This window comes from Protopterus annectens, chromosome 9.part0, assembly GCF_019279795.1.
Source record: "Protopterus annectens isolate FY-2018-M chromosome 9.part0, PAN1.0, whole genome shotgun sequence".
NCBI classification, from domain to species: domain Eukaryota; kingdom Metazoa; phylum Chordata; order Ceratodontiformes; family Protopteridae; genus Protopterus; species Protopterus annectens.
In genome coordinates, this window is record NC_056743.1 from 349599091 (window position 1) to 349621176 (window position 22086).

Here is a 22086-nt window from a genome sequence, read left to right on the forward strand (position 1 = left end):
CTATAAACAAACTATACAACAGAAGGAAGAAACTGTTGCAGAAAAGAGGAAAATCCCAGGATGCAAAAAACTCCCTCACCAGCCTCAGTAAGAAGCTGAGATCCCTCATAAAATCCTCAAAAGCTAGTTACGAAAATAAAATTGCCAAAGATTCTAAAGATAACCACAAGGCATTCTATAGTTATGTCAAGAATCTAAATGGCAATGCTCAGATCTGCTCTGAACTATAACAGAATAGCATTAAATATACTGATCCCAAGGATATTACCAATATCCTGGCAGATTTATTTAATGCCAACTTCACTCCCCCTAAAGGGCCCATCTCAATACCAAAAGATTGCCAAATTCCGATAATCACACCCACACAGGTAGAAACAGCACTCTCCAAAGCTAAGAATACAGTATCCATGGGACCAGATGACATCCCAGGCTGTGTACTACATGAACTACAAAATTTACTGGCACCCCACCTAAGTGTCATGTTTAATCATAGCCTCACCTCTGGCTTCGTGCCCACTGAGTGGCGCACAGCTACAGTTATCCCACTCCACAAGGGAGGATCCACCTTGGATCCCGGGAACTACCGTCCCATCAGTCTGACAAGCCTGATCTGCAAGGGCATGGAACGCATTATCATGGAACTTATAAACAAAGACATTGGCAACCTCGAGACACTGGACCCCACCCAGTTTGGGTTTGTGAAGGGCCGATCTTGTCTCCTGAATCTGATTGACTTCTTTGAGTCAGTCTCCAGAGCTGTGGACGAGGGTAAGGAGGTCCACACAGCCTATCTGGACCTCGCCAAGGCCTTCAACACCATCTCCCACTCTGGAATCATAGATAAACTTACTAAGCTGGGCATAAATCCCTACATCACTCGATGGGTTGCCAACTGGCTTACTGACAGAACCCAGACTGTAAAAGTAGCCGACTCCAAATCCAGCTCCAGACAAGTGACAAGTGGAGTACCTCAGGGTTCAGTCCTGGGACCACTCATGTTTGGCATCTACTTCTCTGAAGTACAGGCCAACACTAAGGGAGTCTGGCTAACAAAGTTTGCAGATGACTGCAAACTGGGAGCCATTATTGAATCCCCAAATGATGTGGATATTCTACAAAAGGGCCTTACAGAAACAGATGCCTGGTGCCAGATCCATGGGCTCAAGCTTAATGCTGAGAAATGTATAGTCATCCCCTTTGGAAAAAAACATGTACCCCTGAACTACCACATAGGTGGCAGGACACTAAACATCGAATGTGTGATGAGAGACTTAGGGATAGAAGTGGACAGTGGTCACACTTTCGATAACCACATCGCTATAACAGTCAGGAAATCCTTCTACATGGCACACCTCATCACTAAGGGCTTTTCATCTAGAAAAAAGGAGGTCATTGTCCCACTGTACTCATCCCTCATTAGACCCATTATAGAGTATAATGCCCCATTTGGTATGTACCTCACAAGACATCTGCAACAGCTGGAAAGGCCACAGAAATACCTCATTAAAAGAATCACAGGCCTAAAGTAGATGCCATATGCTGACCGTCTAAAAAAACTCCAGCTATACTCTGTGGCATATCGTCTATTCAGAGGCGATCTCTGCTTAACATACAAGGCCATGTCAAACCCTGAGCTATTGAACATGCTCCACTTAAAGAAATCCCAATCCCTCAGAGCCACACTGGAATAGACTGCCCATACATGTCAAGCAGAGCACCTCATTAGCCCTCTTCAAAAGGAACCCTGATGATTGGATGGGAGATAGGGAATTCACCCTGGGTATCATGTCAGTTGCCTGCTAGACAGGGGCCCAGAGAAGTAAATATTGTGGGAAAAAATTTCCAGGGAATTGTTATGACTAGGCTTGCATAGGCCTTAGGGCCGATAGCCTAGTACCAACCTATGAACCTATATATATATATATATATATACATACAAATATAGCTGTGTGTGGGAGTTTTCATGTGTTCATGTGACATTTTGTTTAGTTATTTATTTATTAGTGGCAATTGTTTACAGCTAAAGTCTTACTGAGCAATACCCTTTTTCAGCGGAGGCCCAGGATAAAATCTCCTTTATACAGACACCATGGGCATTATACAACTTGTTTCATCATTTACAGTTTCATTCATCATAACAGTTTCATTGCTGACAGTTTTGATTGAAATAGCAAGTTACATAGATTCTATATTAATACATTTTCTTAATAAAGGGAGGTACATGGGTACAAGATGAGTTAACATAATGGGTAATGCCTTCCCCTCCCATGCACAAGCTACACAGTTCTGTCCTGACTTCATTCCAATGCTTGCATGAATTTTGCATGTTTTCCCACTGACTCTGTGAGGTTACTCTACCCTCAAAATAAAAAACTAAAAAATTCCCAGTGTTTCCACCTCAAAGTTACATAAGAATGGATTTGTGGACAGATGGTACCGATAAGGGGAAGGTTTATATTGACCAACTGTGTTTGAAGTCACCTGAGGTGCACAGTATCCTCAAGATAGGAGAATGCAGATCACAAACTGCACACCATATCAGGCCTATCCACTTAATGGTGTAAACTTTGGCTGTAGGTGGTGATTTGGTCATGTTGACCTATGTTGCCAAATGGGCATCGGTATTTGCCAGTGATAAATGGGTTGACAACCCAACCTTCTCTGACCTATGCTAGATACTCGTGCTAATGGTGAGAGAGTTACATGTTCACCTACTGACCAGTGTGTCTACCACTCTGCATCAGTAAGCTGCTGACTGCCGGGTGTCCATTTGCCCAGCTTCAGCTACATGAGATAGCTCTGTTGAGTGAAAGCTGGATGTAAAGCCAATCAACCTGCCAAACATGAAATACAAATTTCTACACTCAGTATTGGTTCACTGACTGGACAAGGCCTGGTAATGAGGAGAAGGCTGGACATCCATTGCATCCAGGAGACAAGATGGAAAGGCAGTGCAGTAAAGCCACTTGGCTTGGAATCTAGAGTCTACTACTCAGGAGGAGAACAGTCTAGAAATGGTGTGGTAATTGTGGTGAGGGAGATGTTTCAGAAGGCAGTGAAAGATGTGATCAGAATTAGTGACAGACCCATGTCAATCAGACATCAGTGTAATAAGCCAGTATTCATAATCTCATCATATCCCCACAGCACAGTTGTGATAGTGAGGAAAGAAGTGCATTCAGGCAGCAGTTGTAGGCCCTTCTAGATAAGGCAGGTCAACATGAATTGGTGCTGATACTGGGTGACCTAAATGCATATGGGGACAGAGAGTCCCTCATAGCCTGTTCTCTCTGTGCCTATCAGGTAAGACAGAACAGGCTATGATGGGGCTGCCTGGGTCCAAATGGGTGACACAACAAGAATAAAAAAAGAGAAGTCATCCTAGACATCTCCCTGGCAAATGACTTGATGGTGACATATAGTTCAGCAAGACAGACAGTCAGAAGACTATATGCAAGAGTGGCCAGCATGCAATTCAATAGACATTCTCATAGTAAGGAGATGGCACTGGAGTAGAATAAGAGATTGCAGAGTCATCCCAAGTGAAATAGTCAGCCTACAACATAAACCATGACTAGCATGAAGACCGGGTAGTTGACCAGAGAGAGAAAGCACAAGAGTCTAAAAAATGACTGGGGCGTCTAGCACCCGAGGGAGAAAAGGAAATAGCTGGAGTTGAAGAAGAATGGCACCACCTAAAAACAGCATGTGCGAGGATTACAGAACAGATATGTGGCTGATCCAGGTATGTAAATAAGGTAATAAGGGAAGATAGTGGTGGAATGCAGAAGGCCAGGAAGTCACCAAACGAAAGAAGGCACGCAGGAAAAAATGGGAGACAGAAAAGATGGACCAGGCTAACAAGGAACAGTGACTGGCTAACAAAGATGCTAAGAGACAAGTTGAAATAGCAAAGAACAAGGTATCAGAAGCACTTTACTAGCTTTTGGAAAGTGACTTAGTAGGTGGGACAAAGAAACTCTATCAAATTGAAAGGCAAGACAGAAAGATAAAGAATATAGTCCAATACCCTTCATAAGGGATGCCAGCAACAACCTGCTCACCAGGCCACAGGACAACAAAGGCAGATGGAAGAGTCATTTCCAGCAGCTACTGAATGAGGAAAACCCCACAGACACTATACTGACCAAGACACAGTTTATGATGAAAGAAGAGGAAGAGCCCTCCACTGACGAAGTACAAACAGCACGCTCATACAAGGTCACACAGATATGATAGAGATATTGGATGAAATAGGGAAAAAAGTGCCTGAGATGAGTTGTACGATGAATAATGTAGGGCAGACAAAGAAATGAGGATATTAGAGCAGAAATCAAAGTAGCTCCAATTGCAAAGAAAGTCAAACATTATGGTGGTTTGGGCGCATCCACAGAAAAGCAGAAGGGAATATTGGTGAAGAAGATTTGGGACAGGCAAGAAGAAACAAGGGCATCCAGCAAAAAAGGTGGATGGATTTTGTGGAAGAAGTTCTGTGGTTTTCAGTCTTGAGAGCTGAAGAAGGTTGCAGAGTAACACTGAATAGGGAGAGATGGCAAGAGTTGGCATGACACCCCAACCCTACATAGAAAATGGGGAAAAAGTGGGTTTACAATGATATTTAGTTGGTGGAGTTTTCCTAATAATATTGTCATTATGATTAGTCGAAGAAAATGTAGGGTCTAAGGTAATCTCTACTTCTGTTACTAATGGCAGTGTTTTGCCATCTGTATCAGCAATAATTAGATTTGGAGGTATAAAGAGTTTTTGCAGTGTGCCAGATATTGTGATGTTGCATGCTTTTAGTTGTCCAGTAGCATCTGTAAAGTTAAATTGTATTTTTGTGTTGAAAGGTCAAGGTGTTTTAGTATATTCATGTAGTAAGATATCATCTGCATAAATGGCACAGTTGAGGTGGTGCAGGTTAGCAGTTCTATCATTGATAAAAAGGGAAAACAAAAATGGACCAAGGATGGATTCTTGTGGAACTCTTATGTCGATAGCACCATCAGCTGAAAGGCAAGTTTGAAGGTATACTTAGAATATTCTGTTTTGGAGGTAAATTTGAAACTCAATGTATTTGAGGCAAAACTGAGTTTTATAAATGAGAAAGTTATGATTCATAATGTCAAATGGTTTTGCCATATCAATGACCAGACACCCATATATTCTGAATTTCTGAAACCATGATGCTTGTCACAAAGAAGCCCATAGATGTTTATGGGATCACAGTTTTCTATAAGATTTTACAAATTTTTTTGGTGTAGGCCACAGGTTTGCTATAAGTCTGTTATCTTCCAATTCCTTGGGTTTGTTTATGGTGGGGCAGGAAATAATGTTTGAATGCTTAAAGGTTGCAAGGAAGATAGAAGTGGTTAATGAGAGGTGAGAGGTGCTGCTATGAAGGGTCGGGTGTAGTTCTGAGAGTGGTTAATGACAGGTGAGAGGTGCTGCTATGAAGGGTCAGGTGTAGTTCTGAGAGTGGTTAATGACAGGTGAGAGGTGCTGCTATGAAGGGTCAGGTGTAGTTCTGAGAGTGGTTAATGACAGGTGAGAGGTGCTGCTATGAAGGGTGAGGTGTAGTTCTGAGAGTGGTTAATGAGAGGTGAGAGGTGTTGCTATGAAGGGTCGGTGTAGTTCTGAGAGTGGTTAATGAAAGGTGAGAGGTGCTGCTATGAAGGGTAGGGTGTAGTTCTGAGAGTGGTTAATGACAGGTGAGAGGTGCTGCTATGAAGGGTCAGTGTAGTTCTGAGAGTGGTTAATGACAGGTGAGAGGTGCTGCTATGAAGGGTGGGGTGTAGTTCTGAGAGTGGTTAATGACAGGTGAGAGGTGCTGCTATGAAGGGTCAGGTGTAGTTCTGAGAGTGGTTAATGACAGGTGAGAGGTGCTGCTATGAAGGGTGGGGTGTAGTTCTGAGAGTGGTTAATGACAGGTGAGAGGTGCTGCTATGAAGGGTCAGGTGTAGTTCTGAGAGTGGTTAATGACAGGTGAGAGGTGCTGCTATGAAGGGTGGGGTGTAGTTCTGAGAGTGGTTAATGACAGGTGAGAGGTGCTGCTATGAAGGGTCAGGTGTAGTTCTGAGAGTGGTTAATGACAGGTGAGAGGTGCTGCTATGAAGGGTGAGGTGTAGTTCTGAGAGTGGTTAATGACAGGTGAGAGGTGCTGCTATGAAGGGTCTGTGTAGTTCTGAGAGTGGTTAATGACAGGTGAGAGGTGCTGCTATGAAGGGTGAGTGTAGTTCTGAGAGTGGTTAATGAGAGGTAAGAGGTGCTGCTATGAAGGGTCAGGTGTAGTTCTGAGAGTGGTTAATGACAGGTGAGAGGTGCTGCTATGAAGGGTCAGGTGTAGTTCTGAGAGTGGTTAATGACAGGTGAGAGGTGCTGCTATGAAGGGTCGGTGTAGTTCTGAGAGTGGTTAATGACAGGTGAGAGGTGCTGCTGTGAAGGGTCAGATGTAGCTCTGAGAGTGGTTAATGACAGGTGAGAGGTGCTGCTATGAAGGGTCAGTGTAGTTCTGAGAGTGGTTAATGACAGGTGAGAGGTGCTGCTATGAAGGGTCAGGTGTAGTTCTGAGAGTGGTTAATGACAGGTGAGAGGTGCTGCTATGAAGGGTCAGGTGTAGTTCTGAGAGTGGTTAATGACAGGTGAGAGGTGCTGCTATGAAGGGTCGGTGTAGTTCTGAGAGTGGTTAATGACAGGTGAGAGGTGCTGCTGTGAAGGGTCAGATGTAGCTCTGAGAGTGGTTAATGACAGGTGAGAGGTGCTGCTATGAAGGGTCTGTGTAGTTCTGAGAGTGGTTAATGACAGGTGAGAGGTGCTGCTATGAAGGGTGAGGTGTAGTTCTGAGAGTGGTTAATGACAGGTGAGAGGTGCTGCTATGAAGGGTGGTGTAGTTCTGAGAGTGGTTAATGACAGGTGAGAGGTGCTGCTATGAAGGGTCGAGTGTAGTTCTGAGAGTGGTTAATGACAGGTGAGATGTGCTGCTGTGAAGGGTCACATGTAGCTCTGAGAGTGGTTAATGACAGGTGAGAGGTGCTGCTATGAAGGGTCAGTGTAGTTCTGAGAGTGGTTAATGACAGGTGAGAGGTGCTGCTATGAAGGGTGGGGTGTAGTTCTGAGAGTGGTTAATGACAGGTGAGAGGTGCTGCTATGAAGGGTGAGGTGTAGTTCTGAGAGTGGTTAATGACAGGTGAGAGGTGCTGCTATGAAGGGTCGGTGTAGTTCTGAGAGTGGTTAATGACAGGTGAGAGGTGCTGCTATGAAGGGTCAGGTGTAGTTCTGAGAGTGGTTAATGACAGGTGAGAGGTGCTGCTATGAAGGGTCAGGTGTAGTTCTGAGAGTGGTTAATGACAGGTGAGAGGTGCTGCTATGAAGGGTCAGGTGTAGTTCTGAGAGTGGTTAATGACAGGTGAGAGGTGCTGCTATGAAGGGTCGGGTGTAGTTCTGAGAGTGGTTAATGACAGGTGAGAGGTGCTGCTATGAAGGGTCAGGTGTAGTTCTGAGAGTGGTTAATGACAGGTAAGAGGTGCTGCTATGAAGGGTCAGGTGTAGTTCTGAGAGTGGTTAATGACAGGTAAGAGGTGCTGCTGTTAAGGGTCAGGTGTAGTTCTGAGAGTGGTTAATGACAGGTGAGAGGTGCTGCTATGAAGGGTTGGGTGTAGTTCTGAGAGTGGTTAATGAGAGGGGAGAGGTGCTGCTATGAAGGGTGGGGTGTAGTTCTGAGAGTGGTTAATGACAGGTGAGAGGTGCTGCTATGAAGGGTGGGTGTAGTTCTGAGAGTGGTTAATGACAGGTGAGAGGTGCTGCTATGAAGGGTCAGGTGTAGTTCTGAGAGTGGTTAATGACAGGTGAGAGGTGCTGCTATGAAGGGTCAGGTGTAGTTCTGAGAGTGGTTAATGACAGGTGAGAGGTGCTGCTATGAAGGGTCAGGTGTAGTTCTGAGAGTGGTTAATGACAGGTGAGAGGTGCTGCTATGAAGGGTCAGGTGTAGTCCTGAGAGTGGTTAATGACAGGTGAGAGGTGCTGCTATGAAGGGTCAGGTGTAGTTCTGAGAGTGGTTAATGACAGGTGAGAGGTGCTGCTATGAAGGGTCAGGTGTAGTTCTGAGAGTGGTTAATGACAGGTGAGAGGTGCTGCTATGAAGGGTCAGGTGTAGTTCTGAGAGTGGTTAATGACAGGTGAGAGGTGCTGCTATGAAGGGTCGGTGTAGTTCTGAGAGTGGTTAATGACAGGTGAGAGGTGCTGCTATGAAGGGTCAGGTGTAGTTCTGAGAGTGGTTAATGACAGGTGAGAGGTGCTGTTATTAAGGGTTCGTGTAGTTCTGAGAGTGGTTAATGAGAGGTGAGAGGTGCTGCTATGAAGGGTCAGGTGTAGTTCTGAGAGTGGTTAATGACAGGTGAGAGGTGCTGCTATGAAGGGTGGGGTGTAGTTCTGAGAGTGGTTAATGACAGGTGAGAGGTGCTGCTATGAAGGGTCAGGTGTAGTTCTGAGAGTGGTTAATGACAGGTGAGAGGTGCTGCTATGAAGGGTCAGGTGTAGTTCTGAGAGTGGTTAATGACAGGTGTAGTTTTGCGAGTGGTTAATGACAGGTGTGAGGTGCTGCTATGAAGGGTCAGGTGTAGTTCTGAGAGTGGTTAATGTCAGGTGAGAGGTGCTGCTATGAAGGGTCAGGTGTAGTTCTGAGAGTGGTTAATGACAGGTGAGAGGTGCTGCTATGAAGGGTCGGTGTAGTTCTGAGAGTGGTTAATGACAGGTGAGAGGTGCTGCTATGAAGGGTCAGGTGTAGTTCTGAGAGTGGTTAATGACAGGTGAGAGGTGCTGCTATGAAGGGTCGGTGTAGTTCTGAGAGTGGTTAATGACAGGTGAGAGGTGCTGCTATGAAGGGTCAGATGTAGTTCTGAGAGTGGTTAATGACAGGTGAGAGGTGCTGCTGTGAAGTGTCAGATGTAGCTCTGAGAGTGGTTAATGACAGGTGGGAGGTGCTGCTATGAAGGGTCAGTGTAGTTCTGAGAGTGGTTAATGACAGGTGAGAGGTGCTGCTATGAAGGGTGAGGTGTAGTTCTGAGAGTGGTTAATGACAGGTGAGAGGTGTTGCTATGAAGGGTCGGTGTAGTTCTGAGAGTGGTTAATGAAAGGTGAGAGGTGCTGCTATGAAGGGTAGGGTGTAGTTCTGAGAGTGGTTAATGACAGGTGAGAGGTGCTGCTATGAAGGTCGAGTGTAGTTCTGCGAGTGGTTAATGAGAGGTGAGAGGTGCTGCTATGAAGGGTCAGGTGTAGTTCTGAGAGTGGTTAATGACAGGTGAGAGGTGCTGCTATGAAGGGTGGGGTGTAGTTCTGAGAGTGGTTAATGACAGGTGAGAGGTGCTGCTATGAAGGGTCAGGTGTAGTTCTGAGAGTGGTTAATGACAGGTGAGAGGTGCTGCTATGAAGGGTCGGTGTAGTTCTGAGAGTGGTTAATGACAGGTGAGAGGTGCTGCTATGAAGGGTGAGGTGTAGTTCTGAGAGTGGTTAATGACAGGTGAGAGGTGCTGCTATGAAGGGTCAGGTGTAGTTCTGAGAGTGGTTAATGACAGGTGAGAGGTGCTGCTATGAAGGGTCGGTGTAGTTCTGAGAGTGGTTAATGACAGGTGAGAGGTGCTGCTATGAAGGGTCAGATGTAGCTCTGAGAGTGGTTAATGACAGGTGAGAGGTGCTGCTATGAAGGGTCGGGTGTAGTTCTGAGAGTGGTTAATGACAGGTGAGAGGTGCTGCTATGAAGGGTCGGGTGTAGTTCTGAGAGTGGTTAATGACAGGTGAGAGGTGCTGCTATGAAGGGTCGGGTGTAGTTCTGAGAGTGGTTAATGACAGGTGAGAGGTGCTGCTGTGAAGGGTCAGGTGTAGTTCTGAGAGTGGTTAATGACAGGTGAGAGGTGCTGCTGTGAAGGGTCAGGTGTAGTTCTGAGAGTGGTTAATGACAGGTGAGAGGTGCTGCTATGAAGGGTCAGGTGTAGTTCTGAGAGTGGTTAATGACAGGTGAGAGGTGCTGCTCTGAAGGGCTGGGTGTAGTTCTGAGAGTGGTTAATGACAGGTGAGAGGTGCTGCTATGAAGGGTCAGGTGTAGTTCTGAGAGTGGTTAATGACAGGTGAGAGGTGCTGCTATGAAGGGTGGGTGTAGTTCTGTGAGTGGTTAATGACAGGTGAGAGGTGCTGCTGTGAAGGGTCAGGTGTAGCTCTGAGAGTGGTTAATGACAGGTGAGAGGTGCTGCTATGAAGGGTCAGGTGTAGTTCTGAGAGTGGTTAATGACAGGTGAGAGGTGCTGCTATGAAGGGTCAGGTGTAGTTCTGAGAGTGGTTAATGACAGGTGAGAGGTGCTGCTGTGAAGGGTCAGGTGTAGTTCTGAGAGTGGTTAATGACAGGTGAGAGGTGCTGCTGTGAAGGGTCAGGTGTAGTTCTGAGAGTGGTTAATGACAGGTGAGAGGTGCTGCTATGAAGGGTCGGTGTAGTTCTGAGAGTGGTTAATGACAGGTGAGAGGTGCTGCTGTGAAGGGTCAGATGTAGCTCTGAGAGTGGTTAATGACAGGTGAGAGGTGCTGCTGTGAAGGGTCAGGTGTAGCTCTGAGAGTGGTTAATGACAGGTGAGAGGTGCTGCTATGAAGGGTCGGGTGTAGTTCTGAGAGTGGTTAATGACAGGTGAGAGGTGCTGCTGTGAAGGGTCAGATGTAGCTCTGAGAGTGGTTAATGACAGGTGAGAGGTGCTGCTATGAAGGGTCAGTGTAGTTCTGAGAGAGGTTAATGACAGGTGAGAGGTGCTGCTATGAAGGGTGAGGTGTAGTTCTGAGAGTGGTTAATGACAGGTGAGAGGTGCTGCTATGAAGGGTCAGGTGTAGTTCTGAGAGTGGTTAATGACAGGTGAGAGGTGCTGCTATGAAGGGTGGGGTGTAGTTCTGAGAGTGGTTAATGACAGGTGAGAGGTGCTGCTATGAAGGGTCAGGTGTAGTTCTGAGAGTGGTTAATGACAGGTGAGAGGTGCTGCTATGAAGGGTCGGGTGTAGTTCTGAGAGTGGTTAATGACAGGTGAGAGGTGCTGCTATGAAGGGTCAGGTGTAGTTCTGAGAGTGGTTAATGACAGGTGAGAGGTGCTGTTATTAAGGGTCGGTGTAGTTCTGAGAGTGGTTAATGAGAGGTAAGAGGTGCTGCTATGAAGGGTCAGGTGTAGTTCTGAGAGTGGTTAATGACAGGTGAGAGGTGCTGCTATGAAGGGTCAGGTGTAGTTCTGAGAGTGGTTAATGACAGGTAAGAGGTGCTGCTGTTAAGGGTCAGGTGTAGTTCTGAGAGTGGTTAATGACAGGTGAGAGGTGCTGCTATGAAGGGTCAGGTGTAGTTCTGAGAGTGGTTAATGACAGGTGAGAGGTGCTGCTATGAAGGGTCAGGTGTAGTTCTGAGAGTGGTTAATGACAGGTGAGAGGTGCTGCTATGAAGGGTCAGGTGTAGTTCTGAGAGTGGTTAATGACAGGTGAGAGGTGCTGCTATGAAGGGTAGGGTGTAGTTCTGAGAGTGGTTAATGACAGGTGAGAGGTGCTGCTATGAAGGTCGAGTGTAGTTCTGCGAGTGGTTAATGAGAGGTAAGAGGTGCTGCTATGAAGGGTCGGTGTAGTTCTGAGAGTGGTTAATGAGAGGTGAGAGGTGCTGCTATGAAGGGTCAGGTGTAGTTCTGAGAGTGGTTAATGACAGGTGAGAGGTGCTGCTATGAAGGGTCAGGTGTAGTTCTGAGAGTGGTTAATGACAGGTGAGAGGTGCTGCTATGAAGGGTCAGGTGTAGTTCTGAGAGTGGTTAATGACAGGTGAGAGGTGCTGCTATGAAGGGTCAGGTGTAGTTCTGAGAGTGGTTAATGACAGGTGAGAGGTGCTGCTATGAAGGGTCGGGTGTAGTTCTGAGAGTGGTTAATGAGAGGTGAGAGGTGCTGCTATGAAGGGTGGGGTGTAGTTCTGAGAGTGGTTAATGACAGGTGAGAGGTGCTGCTATGAAGGGTCAGGTGTAGTTCTGAGAGTGGTTAATGACAGGTGAGAGGTGCTGCTATGAAGGGTCAGGTGTAGTTCTGAGAGTGGTTAATGACAGGTGAGAGGTGCTGCTATGAAGGGTCAGGTGTAGTTCTGAGAGTGGTTAATGACAGGTGAGAGGTGCTGCTATGAAGGGTGGGGTGTAGTTCTGAGAGTGGTTAATGACAGGTGAGAGGTGCTGCTATGAAGGGTCAGGTGTAGTTCTGAGAGTGGTTAATGACAGGTGAGAGGTGCTGCTATGAAGGGTCAGGTGTAGTTCTGAGAGTGGTTAATGACAGGTGAGAGGTGCTGCTATGAAGGGTCAGGTGTAGTTCTGAGAGTGGTTAATGACAGGTGAGAGGTGCTGCTATGAAGGGTCGGGTGTAGTTCTGAGAGTGGTTAATGACAGGTGAGAGGTGCTGCTATGAAGGGTGAGGTGTAGTTCTGAGAGTGGTTAATGACAGGTGAGAGGTGCTGCTATGAAGGGTGGGGTGTAGTTCTGAGAGTGGTTAATGAGAGGTGAGAGGTGCTGCTATGAAGGGTCAGGTGTAGTTCTGAGAGTGGTTAATGACAGGTGAGAGGTGCTGCTATGAAGGGTCGGTGTAGTTCTGAGAGTGGTTAATGACAGGTGAGAGGTGCTGCTATGAAGGGTCAGGTGTAGTTCTGAGAGTGGTTAATGACAGGTGAGAGGTGCTGCTATGAAGGGTCAGGTGTAGTTCTGAGAGTGGTTAATGACAGGTGAGAGGTGCTGCTATGAAGGGTCAGGTGTAGTTCTGAGAGTGGTTAATGACAGGTGAGAGGTGCTGCTATGAAGGGTCGGTGTAGTTCTGAGAGTGGTTAATGACAGGTGAGAGGTGCTGCTATGAAGGGTCAGATGTAGTTCTGAGAGTGGTTAATGACAGGTGAGAGGTGCTGCTATGAAGGGTCGGTGTAGTTCTGAGAGTGGTTAATGAAAGGTGAGAGGTGCTGCTATGAAGGGTCAGATGTAGCTCTGAGAGTGGTTAATGACAGGTGAGAGGTGCTGCTATGAAGGGTCGGGTGTAGTTCTGAGAGTGGTTAATGACAGGTGAGAGGTGCTGCTATGAAGGGTCAGGTGTAGTTCTGAGAGTGGTTAATGACAGGTGAGAGGTGCTGCTATGAAGGGTCAGGTGTAGTTCTGAGAGTGGTTAATGACAGGTGAGAGGTGCTGCTATGAAGGGTCAGGTGTAGTTCTGAGAGTGGTTAATGACAGGTGAGAGGTGCTGCTATGAAGGGTCAGGTGTAGTTCTGAGAGTGGTTAATGACAGGTGAGAGGTGCTGCTATGAAGGGTCAGGTGTAGTTCTGAGAGTGGTTAATGACAGGTGAGAGGTGCTGCTATGAAGGGTCGGGTGTAGTTCTGAGAGTGGTTAATGACAGGTGAGAGGTGCTGCTATGAAGGGTCAGGTGTAGTTCTGAGAGTGGTTAATGACAGGTGAGAGGTGCTGCTATGAAGGGTCAGGTGTAGTTCTGAGAGTGGTTAATGACAGGTGAGAGGTGCTGCTATGAAGGGTCAGGTGTAGTTCTGAGAGTGTTTAATGACAGGTGAGAGGCACTGCTATGAAGGGTGAGGTGTAGTTCTGAGAGTGGTTAATGACAGGTGAGAGGTGCTGCTATGAAGGGTCAGGTGTAGTTCTGAGAGTGGTTAATGACAGGTGAGAGGTGCTGCTATGAAGGGTCGGGTGTAGTTCTGAGAGTGGTTAATGACAGGTGAGAGGTGCTGCTATGAAGGGTCAGGTGTAGTTCTGAGAGTGGTTAATGACAGGTGAGAGGTGCTGCTATGAAGGGTCAGTGTAGTTCTGAGAGTGGTTAATGACAGGTGAGAGGTGCTGCTATGAAGGGTCGGGTGTAGTTCTGAGAGTGGTTAATGACAGGTGAGAGGTGCTGCTGTGAAGGGTCAGGTGTAGTTCTGAGAGTGGTTAATGACAGGTGAGAGGTGCTGCTGTGAAGGGTCAGATGTAGCTCTGAGAGTGGTTAATGACAGGTGAGAGGTGCTGCTATGAAGGGTCAGTGTAGTTCTGAGAGTGGTTAATGACAGGTGAGAGGTGCTGCTAGTTCTGAGAGTGGTTAATGTCAGGTGATAGGTGCTGCTATGAAGGGTCAGGTGTAGTTCTGAGAGTGGTTAATGACAGGTGAGAGGTGCTGCTATGAAGGGTCAGGTGTAGTTCTGAGAGTGGTTAATGACAGGTGAGAGGTGCTGCTATGAAGGGTCGGTGTAGTTCTGAGAGTGGTTAATGACAGGTGAGAGGTGCTGCTGTGAAGGGTCAGATGTAGCTCTGAGAGTGGTTAATGACAGGTGGGAGGTGCTGCTATGAAGGGTCAGTGTAGTTCTGAGAGTGGTTAATGACAGGTGAGAGGTGCTGCTATGAAGGGTGAGGTGTAGTTCTGAGAGTGGTTAATGACAGGTGAGAGGTGCTGCTATGAAGGGTGAGGTGTAGTTCTGAGAGTGGTTAATGACAGGTGAGAGGTGTTGCTATGAAGGGTCAGTGTAGTTCTGAGAGTGGTTAATGAAAGGTGAGAGGTGCTGCTATGAAGGGTATGGTGTAGTTCTGAGAGTGGTTAATGACAGGTGAGAGGTGCTGCTATGAAGGTCGAGTGTAGTTCTGCGAGTGGTTAATGAGAGGTAAGAGGTGCTGCTATGAAGGGTCAGGTGTAGTTCTGAGAGTGGTTAATGACAGGTGAGAGGTGCTGCTATGAAGGGTCGGTGTAGTTCTGAGAGTGGTTAATGACAGGTGAGAGGTGCTGCTATGAAGGGTCGGTGTAGTTCTGAGAGTGGTTAATGACAGGTGAGAGGTGCTGCTATGAAGGGTCAGGTGTAGTTCTGAGAGTGGTTAATGACAGGTGAGAGGTGCTGCTGTGAAGGGTCAGGTTTAGTTGTGAAAGTGGTTAATGACAGGTGAGAGGTGCTGCTATGAAGGGTCAGTGTAGTTCTGAGAGTGGTTAATGACAGGTGAGAGGTGCTGCTGTGAAGGGTCAGATGTAGCTCTGAGAGTGGTTAATGACAGGTGAGAGGTGCTGCTATGAAGGGTCAGTGTAGTTCTGAGAGAGGTTAATGACAGGTGAGAGGTGCTGCTATGAAGGGTGAGGTGTAGTTCTGAGAGTGGTTAATGACAGGTGAGAGGTGCTGCTATGAAGGGTCTGTGTAGTTCTGAGAGTGGTTAATGACAGGTGAGAGGTGCTGCTATGAAGGGTGAGGTGTAGTTCTGAGAGTGGTTAATGACAGGTGAGAGGTGCTGCTATGAAGGGTCAGGTGTAGTTCTGCGAGTGGTTAATGACAGGTGAGAGGTGCTGCTATGAAGGGTCAGGTGTAGTTCTGAGAGTGGTTAATGACAGGTGAGAGGTGCTGCTATGAAGGGTCAGGTGTAGTTCTGAGAGTGGTTAATGACAGGTGAGAGGTGCTGCTATGAAGGGTCAGGTGTAGTTCTGAGAGTGGTTAATGACAGGTGAGAGGTGCTGCTATGAAGGGTCAGGTGTAGTTCTGAAAGTGGTTGATGACAGGTGAGAGGTGCTGCTATGAAGGGTGGGGTGTAGTTCTGAGTGTGCTTAATGACAGGTGAGAGGTGCTGCTGTGAAGGGTCAGGTGTAGTTCTGAGAGTGGTTAATGACAGGTGACAGGTGCTGCTATGAAGGGTCAGGTGTAGTTCTGAGAGTGGTTAATGACAGTTGAGAGGTGGTGCTATTAAGGGTCGAGTGCAGCTCTGAGAGTGGTTAATGTCAGGTGATAGGTGCTGCTATGAAGGGTCAGGTGTAGTTCTGAGAGTGGTTAATGACAAGTGAGAGGTGCTGCTATGAAGGGTCGGGTGTAGTTCTGAGAGTGGTTAATGACAGGTGAGAGGTGCTGCTATGAAGGGTCAGGTGTAGTTCTGAGAGTGGTTAATGACAGGTGAGAGGTGCTGCTGTGAAGGGTCAGGTGTAGTTGTGAAAGTGGTTAATGACAGGTGAGAGGTGCTGCTATGAAGGGTCAGGTGTAGTTCTGAGAGTGGTTAATGACAGGTGAGAGGTGCTGCTATGAAGGGTCGGTGTAGTTCTGAGAGTGGTTAATGACAGGTGAGAGGTGCTGCTGTGAAGGGTCAGATGTAGCTCTGAGAGTGGTTAATGACAGGTGAGAGGTGCTGCTATGAAGGGTGAGGTGTAGTTCTGAGAGTGGTTAATGACAGGTGAGAGGTGCTGCTATGAAGGGTGAGGTGTAGTTCTGAGAGTGGTTAATGACAGGTGAGAGGTGCTGCTATGAAGGGTCTGTGTAGTTCTGAGAGTGGTTAATGACAGGTGAGAGGTGCTGCTATGAAGGGTCGGGTGTAGTTCTGAGAGAGGTTAATGACAGGTGAGAGGTGCTGCTATGAAGGGTCAGGTGTAGTTCTGAGAGTGGTTAATGACAGGTGAGAGGTGCTGCTATGAAGGGTGGGGTGTAGTTCTGAGAGTGGTTAATGACAGGTGAGAGGTGCTGCTATGAAGGGTCAGGTGTAGTTCTGAGAGTGGTTAATGACAGGTGAGAGGTGCTGCTATGAAGGGTCAGGTGTAGTTCTGAGAGTGGTTAATGACAGGTGAGAGGTGCTGCTATGAAGGGTCAGGTGTAGTTCTGAGAGTGGTTAATGACAGGTGAGAGGTGCTGCTATGAAGGGTCGGGTGTAGTTCTGAGAGTGGTTAATGACAGGTGAGAGGTGCTGCTATGAAGGGTCAGGTGTAGTTCTGAGAGTGGTTAATGACAGGTGAGAGGTGCTGCTATGAAGGGTCAGGTGTAGTTCTGAGAGTGGTTAATGACAGGTGAGAGGTGCTGCTATGAAGGGTGAGGTGTAGTTCTGAGAGTGGTTAATGACAGGTGAGAGGTGCTGCTATGAAGGGTGGGGTGTAGTTCTGAGAGTGGTTAATGACAGGTGAGAGGTGCTGCTATGAAGGGTCGGGTGTAGTTCTGAGAGTGGTTAATGACAGGTGAGAGGTGCTGCTATGAAGGGTGTGTAGTTCTGAGAGTGGTTAATGACAGGTGAGAGGTGCTGCTATGAAGGGTCGGTGTAGTTCTGAGAGTGGTTAATGACAGGTGAGAGGTGCTGCTATGAAGGGTCAGGTGTAGTTCTGAGAGTGGTTAATGACAGGTGAGAGGTGCTGCTATGAAGGGTCAGGTGTTGTTCTGAGAGTGGTTAATGACAGGTGAGAGGTGCTGCTATGAAGGGTCAGGTGTATTTCTGAGAGTGGTTAATGACAGGTGAGAGGTGCTGCTATGAAGGGTCAGGTGTAGTTCTGAGAGTGGTTAATGACAAGTGAGAGGTGCTGCTATGAAGGGTCAGGTGTAGTTCTGAGAGTGGTTAATGACAGGTGAGAGGTGCTGCTATGAAGGGTCAGGTGTAGTTCTGAGAGTGGTTAATGAGAGGTGAGAGGTGCTGCTATGAAGGGTCAGGTCTAGTTCTGAGAGTGGTTAATGACAGGTGAGAGGTGCTGCTATTAAGGGTCAGGTGTAGCTCTGAGAGTGGTTAATGACAGGTGAGAGGTGCTGCTATGAAGGGTCAGGTGTAGTTCTGAGAGTGGTTAATGACAGGTGAGAGGTGCTGCTATGAAGGGTTGGGTGTAGTTCTGAGAGTGGTTAATGACAGGTAAGAGGTGCTGCTGTTAAGGGTCAGGTGTAGTTCTGAGAGTGGTTAATGACAGGTGAGAGGTGCTGCTATGAAGGGTCAGGTGTAGTTCTGAGAGTGGTTAATGACAGGTGAGAGGTGCTGCTATGAAGGGTCAGGTGTAGTTCTGAGAGTGGTTAATGACAGGTGAGAGGTGCTGCTATGAAGGGTCAGGTGTAGTTCTGAGAGTGGTTAATGACAGGTGAGAGGTGCTGCTATGAAGGGTCAGGTGTAGTTCTGAGAGTGGTTAATGACAGGTGAGAGGTGCTGCTATGAAGGGTCAGGTGTAGTTCTGAGAGTGGTTAATGACAGGTGAGAGGTGCTGTTATGAAGGGTCAGGTGTAGTTCTGAGAGTGGTTAATGACAGGTGAGAGGTGCTGCTGTGAAGGGTCAGGTGTAGTTCTGAGAGTGGTTAATGACAGGTGAGAGGTGCTGCTATGAAGGGTCGGGTGTAGTTCTGAGAGTGGTTAATGACAGGTGAGAGGTGCTGCTATGAAGGGTCAGGTGTAGTTCTGAGAGTGGTTAATGACAGGTGAGAGGTGCTGCTATGAAGGGTCAGGTGTAGTTCTGAGAGTGGTTAATGACAGGTGAGAGGTGCTGCTATGAAGGGTCAGGTGTAGTTCTGAGAGTGGTTAATGACAGGTGAGAGGTGCTGCTATGAAGGGTCGGGTGTAGTTCTGAGAGTGGTTAATGACAGATGAGAGGTGCTGCTATGAATTGTGAGGTGTAGTTCTGAGTGTGGTTAATGACAGGTGAGAGGTGCTGCTGTGAAGGGTCAGATGTAGCTCTGAGAGTGGTTAATGACAGGTGAGAGGTGCTGCTATGAAGGGTCTGTGTAGTTCTGAGAGTGGTTAATGACAGGTGAGAGGTGCTGCTATGAAGGGTGAGGTGTAGTTCTGAGAGTGGTTAATGACAGGTGAGAGGTGCTGCTATGAAGGGTCAGGTGTAGTTCTGAGAGTGGTTAATGACAGGTGAGAGGTGCTGCTATGAAGGGTCAGGTGTAGTTCTGAGAGTGGTTAATGACAGGTGAGAGGTGCTGCTATGAAGGGTCAGGTGTAGTTCTGAGAGTGGTTAATGACAGGTGAGAGGTGCTGCTATGAAGGGTCGGGTGTAGTTCTGAGAGTGGTTAATGACAGGTGAGAGGTGCTGCTATGAAGGGTCAGGTGTAGTTCTGAGAGTGGTTAATGACAGTTGACAGGTGCTGCTATGAAGGGTCAGGTGTAGTTCTGAGAGTGGTTAATGACAGGTGAGAAGTACTGTTATTAAGGGTCGGGTGTAGTTCTGAGAGAGGTTAATGACAGGTGAGAGGTGCTGCTATGAAGGGTCAGGTGTAGTTCTGAGAGTGGTTAATGACAGGTGAGAGGTGCTGCTATGAAGGGTCAAGTGTAGTTCTGAGAGTGGTTAATGACAGGTGAGAGGTGCTGTTATGAAGGGTCAGGTGTAGTTCTGAGAGTGGTTAATGACAGGTGAGAGGTGCTGCTATGAAGGGTCAGGTGTAGTTCTGAGAGTGGTTAATGACAGGTGAGAGGTGCTGCTATGAAGGGTCAGGTGTAGTTCTGAGAGTGGTTAATGACAGGTGAGAGGTGCTGCTATGAAGGGTCAGGTGTAGTTCTGAGAGTGGTTAATGACAGGTGAGAGGTGCTGCTATGAAGGGTGGGTGTAGTTCTGAGAGTGGTTAATGAGAGGTGAGAGGTGCTGCTATGAAGGGTCGGGTGTAGTTCTGAGAGTGGTTAATGACAGGTGAGAGGTGCTGCTATGAAGGGTCGGGTGTAGTTCTGAGAGTGGTTAATGACAGGTGAGAGGTGCTGCTATGAAGGGTCAGGTGTAGTTCTGAGAGTGGTTAATGACAGGTGAGAGGTGCTGCTATGAAGGGTCAGGTGTAGTTCTGAGAGTGGTTAATGACAGGTGAGAGGTGCTGCTATGAAGGGTCAGGTGTAGTTCTGAGAGTGGTTAATGACAGGTGAGAGGTGCTGCTATGAAGGGTCAGGTGTAGTTCTGAGAGTGGTTAATGACAGGTGAGAGGTGCTGCTATGAAGGGTCAGGTGTAGTTCTGAGAGTGGTTAATGACAGGTGAGAGGTGCTGCTATGAAGGGTCGGTGTAGTTCTGAGAGTGGTTAATGACAGGTGAGAGGTGCTGCTATGAAGGGTCAGGTGTAGTTCTGAGAGTGGTTAATGACAGGTGAGAGGTGCTGCTATGAAGGGTCAGGTGTAGTTCTGAGAGTGGTTAATGACAGGTGAGAGGTGCTGCTATGAAGGGTGGGGTGTAGTTCTGAGAGTGGTTAATGACAGGTGAGAGGTGCTGCTATGAAGGGTCAGGTGTAGTTCTGAGAGTGGTTAATGACAGGTGAGAGGTGCTGCTATGAAGGGTCAGGTGTAGTTCTGAGAGTGGTTAATGACAGGTGAGAGGTGCTGCTATGAAGGGTCAGGTGTAGTTCTGAGAGTGTTTAATGACAGGTGAGAGGTGGTGCTATTAAGGGTCGGGTGTAGCTCTGAGAGTGGTTAATGTCAGGTGATAGGTGCTGCTATGAAGGGTCAGGTGTAGTTCTGAGAGTGGTTAATGACAGGTGAGAGGTGCTGCTATGAAGGGTCGGGTGTAGTTCTGAGAGTGGTTAATGACAGGTGAGAGGTGCTGCTGTGAAGGGTCAGGTGTAGTTCTGAGAGTGGTTAATGACAGGTGAGAGGTGCTGCTATGAAGGGTCGGGTGTAGTTCTGAGAGTGGTTAATGACAGGTGAGAGGTGCTGCTATGAAGGGTCGGGTGTAGTTCTGAGAGTGGTTAATGACAGGTGAGAGGTGCTGCTATGAAGGGTCAGGTGTAGTTCTGAGAGTGGTTAATGACAGGTGAGAGGTGCTGCTATGAAGGGTCAGGTGTAGTTCTGAGAGTGGTTAATGACAGGTGAGAGGTGCTGCTATGAAGGGTCAGGTGTAGTTCTGAGAGTGGTTAATGAGAGGTGAGAGGTGCTGCTATGAAGGGTCAGGTGTAGTTCTGAGAGTGGTTAATGACAGGTGAGAGGTGCTGCTATGAAGGGTCAGGTGTAGTTCTGAGAGTGGTTAATGACAGGTGAGAGGTGCTGCTATGAAGGGTCAGGTGTAGTTCTGAGAGTGGTTAATGACAGGTGAGAGGTGCTGCTATGAAGGGTCAGGTGTAGTTCTGAGAGTGGTTAATGACAGGTGAGAGGTGCTGCTATGAAGGGTCAGGTGTAGTTCTGAGAGTGGTTAATGACAGGTGAGAGGTGCTGCTATGAAGGGTCAGGTGTAGTTCTGAGAGTGGTTAATGACAGGTGAGAGGTGCTGCTATGAAGGGTGGGGTGTAGTTCTGAGAGTGGTTAATGACAGGTGAGAGGTGCTGCTATGAAGGGTCAGGTGTAGTTCTGAGAGTGGTTAATGACAGGTGAGAGGTGCTGCTATGAAGGGTCGGTGTAGTTCTGAGAGTGGTTAATGAGAGGTGAGAGGTGCTGCTATGAAGGGTGGGGTGTAGTTCTGAGAGTGGTTAATGACAGGTGAGAGGTGCTGCTATGAAGGGTCAGGTGTAGTTCTGAGAGTGGTTAATGACAGGTGAGAGGTGCTGCTATGAAGGGTCAGGTGTAGTTCTGAGAGTGGTTAATGACAGGTGAGAGGTGCTGCTATGAAGGGTGGGGTGTAGTTCTGAGAGTGGTTAATGACAGGTGAGAGGTGCTGCTATGAAGGGTCGGGTGTAGTTCTGAGAGTGGTTAATGACAGGTGAGAGGTGCTGCTATGAAGGGTCAGGTGTAGTTCTGAGAGTGGTTAATGAGAGGGGAGAGGTGCTGTTATGAAGGGTCAGGTGTAGTTCTGAGAGTGGTTAATGAGAGGTGAGGGTGCTGCTATGAAGGGTCAGGTGTAGTTCTGAGAGTGGTTAATGACAGGTGAGAGGTGCTGCTATGAAGGGTCGGGTGTAGTTCTGAGAGTGGTTAATGACAGGTGAGAGGTGCTGCTGTGAAGGGTCAGGTGTAGTTCTGAGAGTGGTTAATGACAGGTGAGAGGTGCTGCTATGAAGGGTCAGGTGTAGTTCTGAGAGTGGTTAATGACAGGTGAGAGGTGCTGCTATGAAGGGTGAGGTGTAGTTCTGAGAGTGGTTAATGATAGGTGAGCAGTGCTGCTATGAAGGGTAGGGTGCAGTTCTGAGAGTGGTTAATGACAGGTGAGAGGTGCTGCTATGAAGGGTCAGGTGTAGTTCTGAGAGTGGTTAATGACAGGTGAGAGGTGCTGCTATGAAGGGTCAGGTGTAGTTCTGAGAGTGGTTAATGACAGGTGAGAGGTGCTGCTATGAAGGGTCAGGTGTAGTTCTGAGAGTGGTTAATGACAGGTAAGAGGTGCTGCTATTAAGGGTCAGGTGTAGTTCTGAGAGTGGTTAATGAGAGGTGAGAGGTGCTGCTATGAAGGGTCAGGTGTAGTTCTGAGAGTGGTTAATGACAGGTGAGAGGTGCTGCTGTGAAGGGTC